Below are 13112 nucleotides of genomic sequence, written 5' to 3'. Positions count from 1 at the left end.
ACTGCACAGCATATGTAAGCAGAGGACAAGACACAGCATATGAGAAACAATGGTATCGAACAGGTTATGAGCATGAAAAGCTAATGTTAACTTGTATGTATTGGAATAACCATAGATGTGCAATTTCTGTCAAGCTCCCAGAAAAGAAACAGGGGTAATGTGAATTCAACATCACCATCTATCTCTCATGCACACTGTCCGGAGTATCCTGCACCGTTCCATGTACCTGGCTCTCACCCACATGTGTCACTTGCCAAACACAAAAAGGATGACTGGGAGAATCTGGGTCCGTGGGTAAGACGATGTGTTCAGGACTCATGTAAGTGGGAAAATACAGCAAATGCAAAAATCAAATAGAACCAGGTTTTCAAACAAAGTGTTTGTTCTATAGTGCATGCAAGTAGAACTGTAGAACTGGTACCAGAGAGCTCAGATATGTTTCAACAGGTAAAAAGTGACGTCACAACCAAACCAGATCTAAACCCATCAGACTTGCCGGCCCTCAAGGAAGTTCCAAATTCCCTATGGGCACAGGGCAAATATGATGTGGGCCTAATAAAAAATGCAGAACCAGTAGTGATTATTCCCAAATCAGACTACAGACCATGTCAGAAACAGTATCCACTTAGGAAAGATGCAATTGATGGAATTACACCTGTCTTCAACTCTTTGTTGACGGCTGGGGTAATTGTTCCCTGCAAAGCCTCACCAGTCAGAACTCCAATCTTTCCTGTAAAGAAAATTAGAGACAAGGGTCAACCTGATGAATGGAGATTTGTACAAGACCTACAAGCAGTAAATGAAGCTGTCCAGCAGAGGGCACCAAATGTGCCAAACCCTTATACCATCCTCTCACAGGTACCTCCTAAGAGTAAATGGTTCTCCGTGGTAGATTTGGCAAATGCATTTTTCAGCATACCCGTCCATCCAGACAGCCAGTTTTGGTTTGCTTTTACATTTAATGAACAAACTTACACATTCACACGTTTGTGTCAAGGCTATTGTGAGTCTCCAACAATCTACAATGAATGTTTAAAAGACAGCTTGTCAACACTCACTCTATCGCCAGGAAGTGCTCTCCTACAATATGTTGATGACCTGATGATTTGTAGTCCAACACAGGAACAATGCGAGGCTGACACTGTTAAACTATTAAAACACTTAGCAGCGGAAGGTCATAAGGCTAGCATATCAAAATTACAGTTTGTCAAATAAAAGGTTGTTTTCCTAGGGCATGTGATCACAGCAGAGGGCAAATCCCTCTCCCCTAAAAGAGTTCAAGCAATCCAAGACATTCCGAAACCACAAACTAAGAAACAGGTTATGTCGTTCTTAGGTATGTGCTCTTATTGCAGAGCATTCATTCCCCACTATTCTGTTATGGAGACACCACTCAATGCTATGATCCACGGTAAAGGCCTAACAGCTAGCAGCAGAATTGTTTGGATTTCTGAAGCTGAGCAATCATTTAACGACTTGAAACTGACCTTACAGACGACTCCCACACTGGGACTACCTAATTCTGACAGACCATTCACACAGACTGTGGACGAAAGGAGAGGTTGTATGACATCTGTGCTCCTACAGGAACATGGTGGGAGACTTAGGCCAGTGGCTTATTTCTCAGCCAAACTTGACCCTGTGGCAGCTGGACTCCCTGCATGCTTAAGGGCAGTGGCAGCTGCAGAAAAAGCTGTGATGGCTTCAAGGGACATTGTAGGATATTCTGATCTAACCCTTTTTGTCCCACATGCTGTGTCTATGATCTTGCTTGAACAGAAAACATCCCATCTCTCGGCAGCACGTTGGCTGAGATACATGACAACCTTACTAGACATGCCTAACATTTCAGTAAAAAGGTGTACTGTTCTTAACCCTGCTACCCTTCTCCCAACAGAAGACGACGGCGAACCACATAACTGTGTTGCTTCCATTTCACAGATCTGTTCCCCAAGGACGGACCTTAGGGAAACGCCCATCCCTAACGCCGATCTAGACCTGTTTGTGGACGGATCTGCATCACGTGACCCAGACACAGGCATCAATAGAGTTGGGTATGCTGTGGTAACATCAGATGACACATTAAAATCTGACTCCTTACCATCAAACCTCTCAGCGCAAGCTGCAGAACTAATTGCGCTCACAGAAGCATGTAAATTGGCTGAAAACAAAACTGTCAACATCTATACAGACAGTAGATACGCATTTGGCGTAGTACACGATTTTGGCACCCTGTGGAAACATAGACAGTTCTTAACCTCCACAGGGAAACCCATAGCTCATCATAAACTTGTGTCTGCTCTCCTTGATGCTGTTCTGCTTCCCTTATCAATTGCTGTGGACAAATGTGAAGCTCACACACGGAACACTGATGAAGTGTCATTGGGTAACGCTCATGCTGACAAACAAGCAAAGGCTGCAGCCAAAAAACCATATGATGACTCTTCTTTCTCTCTCCTAAATGACAGCACACCTGCCACACCCTTCCTTGACTTACAGGAAATCCAGAGGAAGGCTCTACCAGACGAAAAGTCCACCTGGAGGAAGAATGGCTGTGTGGTAACAGAGGGTGTCTGGTATGGTCCTGACAACAAACCATGTCTGCCTAAGTATATGTTTCCCCATTTTGCTAAATTGACACATGGTCAAGACCACGTGTCAAAAGGGGGGATGTTAGCATCCATTAACCAACACTGGTACACAAAAGGGTTCGCAATATTCTCACAAAGATTCTGTGAAGCATGTATAATTTGTGCAGCTCACAATCCTGGCAGAGGGGTTTCCACCCCGCAAGCAGCACACCCACCTCCAGACAGACCATTTGACCATCTCCAAATGGACTTCATTGAACTCACCCCAAGCGAAGGTAAAAAGTATTGTCTGGTAATGTGTGACATGTTCTCAAAATGGACAGAGGCCTTCCCAACAAGTAAAGCTGATGCAGCAGCAGTTGCCAAGTCTCTGGTAAGAGAGGTCATACCAAGATGGGGTATTCCAACAAAAATTTCTAGTGATAACGGCTCACATTTCGTGAATGCAACATTAAGGGAGGTGGGAACATACTTTGGCATTGATATGAGACAACACTGGGCGTATCACCCTGCCAGTGGTGGAGCAGTTGAAAGACAGAACGGAATCTTGAAAAACAAATTGGCAAAATGTTGTGCTGAGACAGGGTTAACCTGGATGAAGGCACTCCCAATTGTGCTCTTCCAAATGAGAGCACAAGTCAAACCAAAATATGGGCTCAGCCCATTTGAAATTCTATTTGGAAGACCAATAGAAACAGGCATTGGACCACGCCAGAGACAGCTCCCATCCACAGACCAATGTGAAGATGAAATGTTAAGATACTGTGCTAACCTCTCTTCTACCCTTAGAGACATTCACAAGCAGGTAGGAGACGGCCTACCCAGATCAGCTGAGGGTCCACTCCATGACCTCAAGCCAGGTGATCACGTGATGGTGAAAGACTTCAGACGAAAGAATTGGGCTACACGTCGTTGGCAAGGACCATTCCAAGTGCTCCTGACCACCCACACCGCAGTAAAAGTGAGAGCTACGTGGATCCATTGCAACCACTGCAGACGAATCAAGACAACACCAGAGGACCAGACCAGACCAGAATAACAACGCTCTCAAGCCAACAAGTGGAGTGCCAATCCACCAACTGCAGAGAAAACTACACCCTCAAACCAACAGGACAGGGAGACAATCGGTCGTGCCCTGGTCCCAACAAGTGGAGTGCCAATCCACCAACCGTAGGGAACTCCCTGCAGCAACAAAGGACAGTCTAGATCATCAAAAACCCTGACTACCAACATGAAGCGACAACAACAAAGACCATGGCATCCATTCAGACACCCAGGTTTTTGTGGTGCCGGGGGCACCATTCTTTTCCTACTAATAATGACGTGTGATAGTGGGACCTATATTGTGGCTCCTAGAGCATAGAACTGACATAAATGGTAGTGATGCTAATGATAAACAAAACCGCTCAACACTCTCCTCCACGGTCAGCCCAACAGCAGGTCCAGAAGCCCGTAAAACAATTAGATCTCGGCGAAGTGTTTTAAATACATCTATATCCTGTGACGGCCGCCGGGGTGTGCGGGCGCGTCACGGACCCAAACACAGTGTAAGCAGAGAGATCCACACCAGAATTACAGTCAAAAATATTTATTCGATTAGCGGGGAGAGGGAAATGATAGAGAGAGGGTGGGGTTGAGAAGGCGTCGTGTCGTGCACGGGCCCCGCAGGAGATCCGTCGTCGGGAAGATAGCAGGGGGTTTCGGTACACGGTGGGTGGTCCTCTTACGTTCCAGGTCGGGGCGGCAGCGGGGTAGTCAGACAGGCGAAGGTTGGCAACGTAGCGGGCTCTCGGACGGTTTCGGGGTCGGGCTTCAAAGGGGGCTCTCCTAGGGTCAGGGATCGTACACAGGTCGACGGTGACTTGGCTTACTCTCGCTCTCATCCCCTACTCCGTGGTTCGCCTTAGCAACTCCTCCCCACTGGGTGCTCCGTGGGCTCCTTTTGTACCGTCTCTGCTGCTCCTGCTGATGCCCTTCACCTGTGCCTTGATGGGCAGGAACTCCATGTATGGGCATACGGTGATTCTCTCCACGGGTTGCAGCTGTGGCCCCTTGGGGCGCAGGAACTCCATACATGGTCCTGCCAAAGACAACACGGGGCAAGAGAGGGACAGCAGAAACAGCAGAGACAAAGCGAGGCGAGATATACACTCCACTTACCACCGTCCCACACTCGCGCATGGGCTTAGGCACGGGGCGGGCGCCACAATCCGATCAGACTCAGAATCTGTGGTATCAACATAGCACATACCACATAGCACTGCTTCTTCAATGCCCCTTTTGCCATATCCATTAAATGCCTCAGAGGTAATGGGAGCAATGATAGCCCTGACGTTTACCCAGAACCACACGGTAAAAAATTTGATCAACAAATTGAACAGGCTTAATGTGTCTGTACCTAATTTTTCCCACAGCACTGCTAGACTAGTCAATGTGTCCGAGGATGTAACCAATGAGGACGTATACAGGCCGGTGTTTACCACACCACCAGGCATATGTTTTGAACGAAGTTGTGATAAGACCAGCAAGCCTTTGGGACAGTCAAAGTGTAATTTAACAATACAGGCAACATGTGGGATAAAAGCAGACAACGGTTCCACCACCAATTGTAAGAATAGCGTAGGAGTCCCATATCTTGGAAAATTAAATCTAACTAATCATCTGATTCTCCTTAACAGCAGGACAGGTAACGTCAGCAATAACCCTCTCGTGAGTATGCCCCACGGCGACGGGTTTGGTTGCCTCACCCAGCATGTTTGGGTATGTGGTAAAAACGTATATCAGGCCCTAAGGCCTGGCTGGTGTGGAAAATGTTTCCTATCCCGCCTACTCCCCGCGATAGGAATGCTCGGAAAAATGCCTAGGTATCATGTAAATTATCCACATTATTATGTGCCCCATCAGCCACTACGTGTTCAGAAACGTGATCGAGTGAGGATTTCAACAGGACAGAAGTTCTTTGGAGGTCTCATACCCTTTTATGGAACAGTTAACAATGCACATAATATAGACGCACTTAATCTAGATTTAGAAAACCTCACAGCATTGGTGGAAAAGGGTTTTGAGACCTTGACTCCCGAAATCAGAGCTCTTAGAAACTTGGCTTTACAGAATAGAATGGCATTGGACATGATGTTGGCAGCACAGGGAGGGGTCTGTCATATAGTGGGCACCAGTTGTTGTACTTACGTCACCGATGTCACTGATACCATGACCCATGTTGTTGACCACCTAAATGACCTTCTTCACGAGGAGCGCAGTAGAGATACCGATGAGACCCAAGGAGGGAACGTATGGGCCTGGCTAACAGGGAGAGGGTGAGAAGCCGCTCTCTGGAAAATATGTACTCCCATATTATCTGTGTTATGCATAGTGTTCCTGGTGTTCTGTTGTGTTGTTCCCTGTTTAAAGGTGATGATGAGCTCGATGATAAAATCCATGATGGGACAATACGTCCAGATACCCCAACAATATGAACAAATGACCGCATCACCTGACCTTTACCAGACCTGGATCCCACCCCTGAGTGGATTCCTCCCTATCATGACAGTGATGATGACTATGATGACACTGCTACAGTATAAATGAACAGTATAAAATGTGATCCCTTTTGCCAACCCCAGTATAAAATGCTTGCTACAACATAGAGTTTCTTCAACTCACAAAAACAGCTAACGCTGAGGGAAGTTTTTCTGTTTGTTCGACTATGAAGTGATTGCCGAAAACTGTTTTCCAGAAAGGTAATTATGGATGCAAATGAATACATTTTGTAATATACTTTGAGATCCTTAAAGGATCTAAGGGATTGTAATGGCAAAAAATATATTTGTACTATTTTGTTTTAGTTTTATATGAAATGTATTGACCTTTCCGTGACCCAATGTACTTTGTTATTTTTAATTATGTGACTGAGGAAGAACCAAAACCGACTGCTCCTTCTCTTGTATCAAAGATGTTATGTGACCTTGGAACACTCCTAACTGCAGGCTGAGGTTTGAGATAGTGGCTCACAACGCCTAAGCTTCTTTACCAGCTTCTTGATCAGCAAACAGGTGCAAGATATGTTTACCCCTAGACCTATGACGTATGAGCATTGGAGTTAAGGATGGTCTTCTCCTCAGCCACAGCATCAGTATCTGAATCCACACTATTGAAGGAATGCTGATCCAGCTGACCAACGTTGTATAATACTTTCTATATGCATTAAAACTCTCAACTGAGACCAAACATCGTTTATTGTTGTTCACTGAAAGATTTCCATAACAATCTGAGGTTACTTTTGATTGACGTTGGCATAAAATATTATGTGGGAAACATTGATTTCCGTTGATGGCAGTGAATGACAATGTCATACGTAAAAATACGTTGTATTTTTTCGCATCAAACAGTGGACCTCTACCGCGTATTCTCTTTGATCGTGTTATAGCGGGCGCTGTTTTGAATAATTCCAAAGCCGCGCTCATGCGTCCGCCACGTTCCAAGGTAAAGTCCGATGTTTCCATTGAAATGGTTTTGGGTTTTTTGTTTTGTTAGGAACAATGGGATATTTCATTTTTATTTCGTTTTTATTCCTCTGGGAACGTTGTCTTTTTTCGCCTCAAACAGTGGACCTCTACCGCGTATTCTCTTTGATCGTGTTATAGCGGGCGCTGTTTTGAATAATGCCAAAGCCGCGCTCATACGTCCGCTACGTTCCAAGGTAAAGTCCGATCGTTTCCATTGAAATGGTTTTGGGTTCCTTGTTTTGTGAGGAACTCATTTTTATTCATTTTTCCTTCGGGAACCCTGTCTTTTTTCGCCTCAAACATTGGACCTCTCCCGCGTATTCTCTTCGATCGTGTTAGAGCGGGCCCTGTTTTCAACAATTCCAAAGCCGCGCTCATGCGTCCGCTACGTTCCAAGGTAAAGTCCGATGTTTCCATTGAAATGGTTTTGGGTTCTTTGTTTTGTTAGGAACAATGGGATATTTCATTTTTATGTCGTTTTTATTCCTCTGGGAACGTTGTATTTTTTCGCATCAAACAGTGGACCTCTACCGCGTATTCTCTTTGATCGTGTTATAGCGGGCGCTGTTTTGAATAATTACAAAGCCGCGCTCATACTTCCGCTACGTTCCAAGGTAAAGTCCGATGTTTCCATTGAAATGGTTTTGGGTTCCTTGTTTTGTGAGGAACTCATTTTTATTCATTTTTCCTCTGGGAACCCTGTCTTTTTTCGCCTCAAACAGTGGACGTCTCTCGCGTATTCTCTTTGATCGTGTTAGAGCGGGCGCTGTTTTGAATAATTCCAAAGCCGCGCTCCTGCGTCCGCTACGTTCCAAGGTAAAGTCCGATGTTTCCATTGAAATGGTTTTGGGTTCTTTGTTTTGTTATGAACAATGGGATATTTCATTTTTATTTCGTTTTTATTCCTCTGGGAACGTTGTATTTTTTCGCATCAAACAGTGGACCTCTACCGCGAATTCTCTTTGATCGTGTTAGAGAGGGCGCTGTTTTGAATAATTCCAAAGCCGCGCTCATGCGTCCGCTACGTTCCAAGGTAAAGTCCGATGTTTCCATTGAAATGGTTTTGGCTTCTTTGTTTTGTTAGGAACAATGGGATATTTCATTTTTATTTCGTTTTTATTCCTCTGGGAACGTTGTATTTTTTCGCATCAAACAGTGGACCTCTCCCGCGAATTCTCTTTGATCGTGTTAGAGCGGGCGCTGTTTTGAATAATTCCAAAGCCGCGCTCATGCGTCCGCTACGTTCCAAGGTAAAGTCCGATGTTTCCATTGAAATGGTTTTGGCTTCTTTGTTTTGTTAGGAACAATGGGATATTTCGTTTTTATTCCTCTGGGAACGTTGTATTTTATCGCCTCAAACAGTGGACCTCTCCCGCGTATTCTCTTTGATCGTGTTATAGCGGGCGCTGTTTTGAATAATTCCAAAGCCGCGCTCATACTTCCGCTACGTTCCAAGGTAAAGTCCGATCGTTTCCATTGAAATGGTTTTGGGTTCCTTGTTTTGTGAGGAACTCATTTTTATTCATTTTTCCTCTGGGAACCCTGTCTTTTTTCGCCTCAAACAGTGGACCTCTCCCGCGAATTCTCTTTGATCGTGTTATAGCGGGCGCTGTTTTGAATAATTCCAAAGCCGCGCTCCTGCGTCCGCTACGTTCCAAGGTAAAGTCCGATGTTTCCATTGAAATGGTTTTGGGTTCTTTGTTTTGTTATGAACAATGGGATATTTCATTTTTATTTCGTTTTTATTCCTCTGGGAACGTTGTATTTTTTCGCATCAAACAGTGGACCTCTCCCGCGAATTCTCTTTGATCGTGTTAGAGCGGGCGCTGTTTTGAATAATTCCAAAGCCGCGCTCATGCGTCCGCTACGTTCCAAGGTAAAGTCCGATGTTTCCATTGAAATGGTTTTGGCTTCTTTGTTTTGTTAGGAACAATGGGATATTTCGTTTTTATTCCTCTGGGAACGTTGTATTTTTTCGCCTCAAACAGTGGACGTCTCTCGCGTATTCTCTTTGATCGTGTTAGAGCGGGCGCTGTTTTGAATAATTCCAAAGCCGCGCTCCTGCGTCCGCTACGTTCCAAGGTAAAGTCCGATGTTTCCATTGAAATGGTTTTGGGTTCTTTGTTTTGTTATGAACAATGGGATATTTCATTTTTATTTCGTTTTTATTCCTCTGGGAACCCTGTCTTTTTTCGCCTCAAACAGTGGACCTCTCCCGCGAATTCTCTTTGATCGTGTTATAGCGGGCGCTGTTTTGAATAATTCCAAAGCCGCGCTCCTGCGTCCGCTACGTTCCAAGGTAAAGTCCGATGTTTCCATTGAAATGGTTTTGGCTTCTTTGTTTTGTTAGGAACAATGGGATATTTCATTTTTATTTCGTTTTTATTCCTCTGGGAACGTTGTATTTTTTCGCATCAAACAGTGGACCTCTCCCGCGAATTCTCTTTGATCGTGTTAGAGCGGGCGCTGTTTTGAATAATTCCAAAGCCGCGCTCATACTTCCGCTACGTTCCAAGGTAAAGTCCGATCGTTTCCATTGAAATGGTTTTGGGTTCCTTGTTTTGTGAGGAACTCATTTTTATTCATTTTTCCTCTGGGAACCCTGTCTTTTTTCGCCTCAAACAGTGGACGTCTCTCGCGTATTCTCTTTGATCGTGTTAGAGCGGGCGCTGTTTTGAATAATTCCAAAGCCGCGCTCCTGCGTCAGCTACGTTCCAAGGTAAAGTCCGATGTTTCCATTGAAATGGTTTTGGGTTCTTTGTTTTGTTATGAACAATGGGATATTTCATTTTTATTTCGTTTTTATTCCTCTGGGAACCCTGTCTTTTTTCGCCTCAAACAGTGGACCTCTCCCGCGAATTCTCTTTGATCGTGTTATAGCGGGCGCTGTTTTGAATAATTCCAAAGCCGCGCTCCTGCGTCCGCTACGTTCCAAGGTAAAGTCCGATGTTTCCATTGAAATGGTTTTGGTTTCTTTGTTTTGTTAGGAACAATGGGATATTTCATTTTTATTTCGTTTTTATTCCTCTGGGAACGTTGTATTTTTTCGCATCAAACAGTGGACCTCTACCGCGTATTCTCTTTGATCGTGTTAGAGAGGGCGCTGTTTTGAATAATTCCAAAGCCGCGCTCATGCGTCCGCTACGTTCCAAGGTAAAGTCCGATGTTTCCATTGAAATGGTTTTGGTTTCTTTGTTTTGTTAGGAACAATGGGATATTTCATTTTTATTTCGTTTTTATTCCTCTGGGAACGTTGTATTTTTTCGCATCAAACAGTGGACCTCTACCGCGTATTCTCTTTGATCGTGTTAGAGAGGGCGCTGTTTTGAATAATTCCAAAGCCGCGCTCATGCGTCCGCTACGTTCCAAGGTAAAGTCCGATGTTTCCATTGAAATGGTTTTGGCTTCTTTGTTTTGTTAGGAACAATGGGATATTTCATTTTTATTTCGTTTTTATTCCTCTGGGAACGTTGTATTTTTTCGCATCAAACAGTGGACCTCTACCGCGTATTCTCTTTGATCGTGTTAGAGAGGGCGCTGTTTTGAATAATTCCAAAGCCGCGCTCATGCGTCCGCTACGTTCCAAGGTAAAGTCCGATGTTTCCATTGAAATGGTTTTGGTTTCTTTGTTTTGTTAGGAACAATGGGATATTTCATTTTTATTTCGTTTTTATTCCTCTGGGAACGTTGTATTTTTTCGCATCAAACAGTGGACCTCTACCGCGTATTCTCTTTGATCGTGTTAGAGAGGGCGCTGTTTTGAATAATTCCAAAGCCGCGCTCATGCGTCCGCTACGTTCCAAGGTAAAGTCCGATGTTTCCATTGAAATGGTTTTGGCTTCTTTGTTTTGTTAGGAACAATGGGATATTTCATTTTTATTTCGTTTTTATTCCTCTGGGAACGTTGTATTTTATCGCCTCAAACAGTGGACCTCTCCCGCGTTTTCTCTTTGATCGTGTTATAGCGGGCGCTGTTTTGAATAATTCCAAAGCCGCGCTCATACTTCCGCTACGTTCCAAGGTAAAGTCCGATCGTTTCCATTGAAATGGTTTTGGGTTCCTTGTTTTGTGAGGAACTCATTTTTATTCATTTTTCCTCTGGGAACCCTGTCTTTTTTCGACTCAAACAGTGGACGTCTCTCGCGTATTCTCTTTGATCGTGTTATAGCGGGCGCTGTTTTGAATAATTCCAAAGCCGCGCTCATACTTCCGCTACGTTCCAAGGTAAAGTCCGATCGTTTCCATTGAAATGGTTTTGGGTTCCTTGTTTTGTGAGGAACTCATTTTTATTCATTTTTCCTCTGGGAACCCTGTCTTTTTTCGACTCAAACAGTGGACGTCTCTCGCGTATTCTCTTTGATCGTGTTATAGCGGGCGCTGTTTTGAATAATTCCAAAGCCGCGCTCATACTTCCGCTACGTTCCAAGGTAAAGTCCGATCGTTTCCATTGAAATGGTTTTGGGTTCCTTGTTTTGTGAGGAACTCATTTTTATTCATTTTTCCTCTGGGAACCCTGTCTTTTTTCGCCTCAAACAGTGGACGTCTCTCGCGTATTCTCTTTGATCGTGTTAGAGCGGGCGCTGTTTTGAATAATTCCAAAGCCGCGCTCATACTTCCGCTACGTTCCAAGGTAAAGTCCGATCGTTTCCATTGAAATGGTTTTGGGTTCCTTGTTTTGTGAGGAACTCATTTTTATTCATTTTTCCTCTGGGAACCCTGTCTTTTTTCGACTCAAACAAGTGGACCTCTCCCGCGTATTCTCTTTAATCGTATTATAGCGGGCGCTGTTTTGAATAATTCCAAAGCCGCGCTCCTGCATCCGCTACGTTCCAAGGTAAAGTCCGATGTTTCCATTGAAATGGTTTTGGCTTCTTTGTTTTGTTAGGAACAATGGGATATTTCATTTTTATTTCGTTTTTATTCCTCTGGGAACGTTGTATTTTTTCGCATCAATCAGTGGACCTCTCCCGCGAATTCTCTTTGATCGTGTTAGAGCGGGCGCTGTTTTGAATAATTCCAATGCCGCGCTCATGCGTCCGCTACGTTCCAAGGTAAAGTCCGATGTTTCCATTGAAATGGTTTTGGCTTCTTTGTTTTGTTAGGAACAATGGGATATTTCATTTTTATTTCGTTTTTATTCCTCTGGGAACGTTGTATTTTATCGCCTCAAACAGTGGACCTCTCCCGCGTATTCTCTTTGATCGTGTTATAGCGGGCGCTGTTTTGAATAATTCCAAAGCCGCGCTCATACTTCCGCTACGTTCCAAGGTAAAGTCCGATCGTTTCCATTGAAATGGTTTTGGGTTCCTTGTTTTGTGAGGAACTCATTTTTATTCATTTTTCCTCTGGGAACCCTGTCTTTTTTCGCCTCAAACAGTGGACCTCTCCCGCGAATTCTCTTTGATCGTGTTATAGTGGGCGCTGTTTTGAATAATTCCAAAGCCGCGCTCCTGCGTCCGCTACGTTCCAAGGTAAAGTCCGATGTTTCCATTGAAATGGTTTTGGCTTCTTTGTTTTGTTAGGAACAATGGGATATTTCATTTTTATTTCGTTTTTATTCCTCTGGGAACGTTGTATTTTTTCGCATCAAACAGTGGACCTCTCCCGCGAATTCTCTTTGATCGTGTTAGAGCGGGCGCTGTTTTGAATAATTCCAAAGCCGCGCTCATGCGTCCGCTACGTTCCAAGGTAAAGTCCGATGTTTCCATTGAAATGGTTTTGGCTTCTTTGTTTTGTTAGGAACAATGGGATATTTCGTTTTTATTCCTCTGGGAACGTTGTATTTTATCGCCTCAAACAGTGGACCTCTCCCGCGTATTCTCTTTGATCGTGTTATAGCGGGCGCTGTTTTGAATAATTCCAAAGCCGCGCTCATACTTCCGCTACGTTCCAAGGTAAAGTCCGATCGTTTCCATTGAAATGGTTTTGGGTTCCTTGTTTTGTGAGGAACTCATTTTTATTCATTTTTCCTCTGGGAACCCTGTCTTTTTTCGCCTCAAACAGTGGACGTCTCTCG

The 13112-nt window shown here is 44.3% G+C and overlaps 1 pseudogene across 1 annotated transcript in view; it reads right to left on the bottom strand.

Annotated features, from left to right (window-relative positions):
* Positions 1–4776: 4776 nt before the first annotated feature.
* LOC310824035 (cytochrome P450 3A27-like) overlaps positions 4777–13112 on the bottom strand; it is a 52692-nt pseudogene continuing 44356 nt past the window's right edge. The window contains exon 8 of the transcript in view: positions 4777–4818. The product of the transcript in view is annotated as a cytochrome P450 3A27-like (transcript). The remainder of the gene's footprint in view (positions 4819–13112) is intronic.

Source organism: Argentina silus (genome assembly GCF_951799395.1).
Source record: "Argentina silus genome assembly, chromosome: Y".
Classification (NCBI taxonomy): Eukaryota; Metazoa; Chordata; class Actinopteri; order Argentiniformes; family Argentinidae; genus Argentina; species Argentina silus.
The sequence above is the reverse complement of the archived record's forward strand: the minus strand, read 5'-3'. Positions and strand labels throughout refer to the sequence as shown.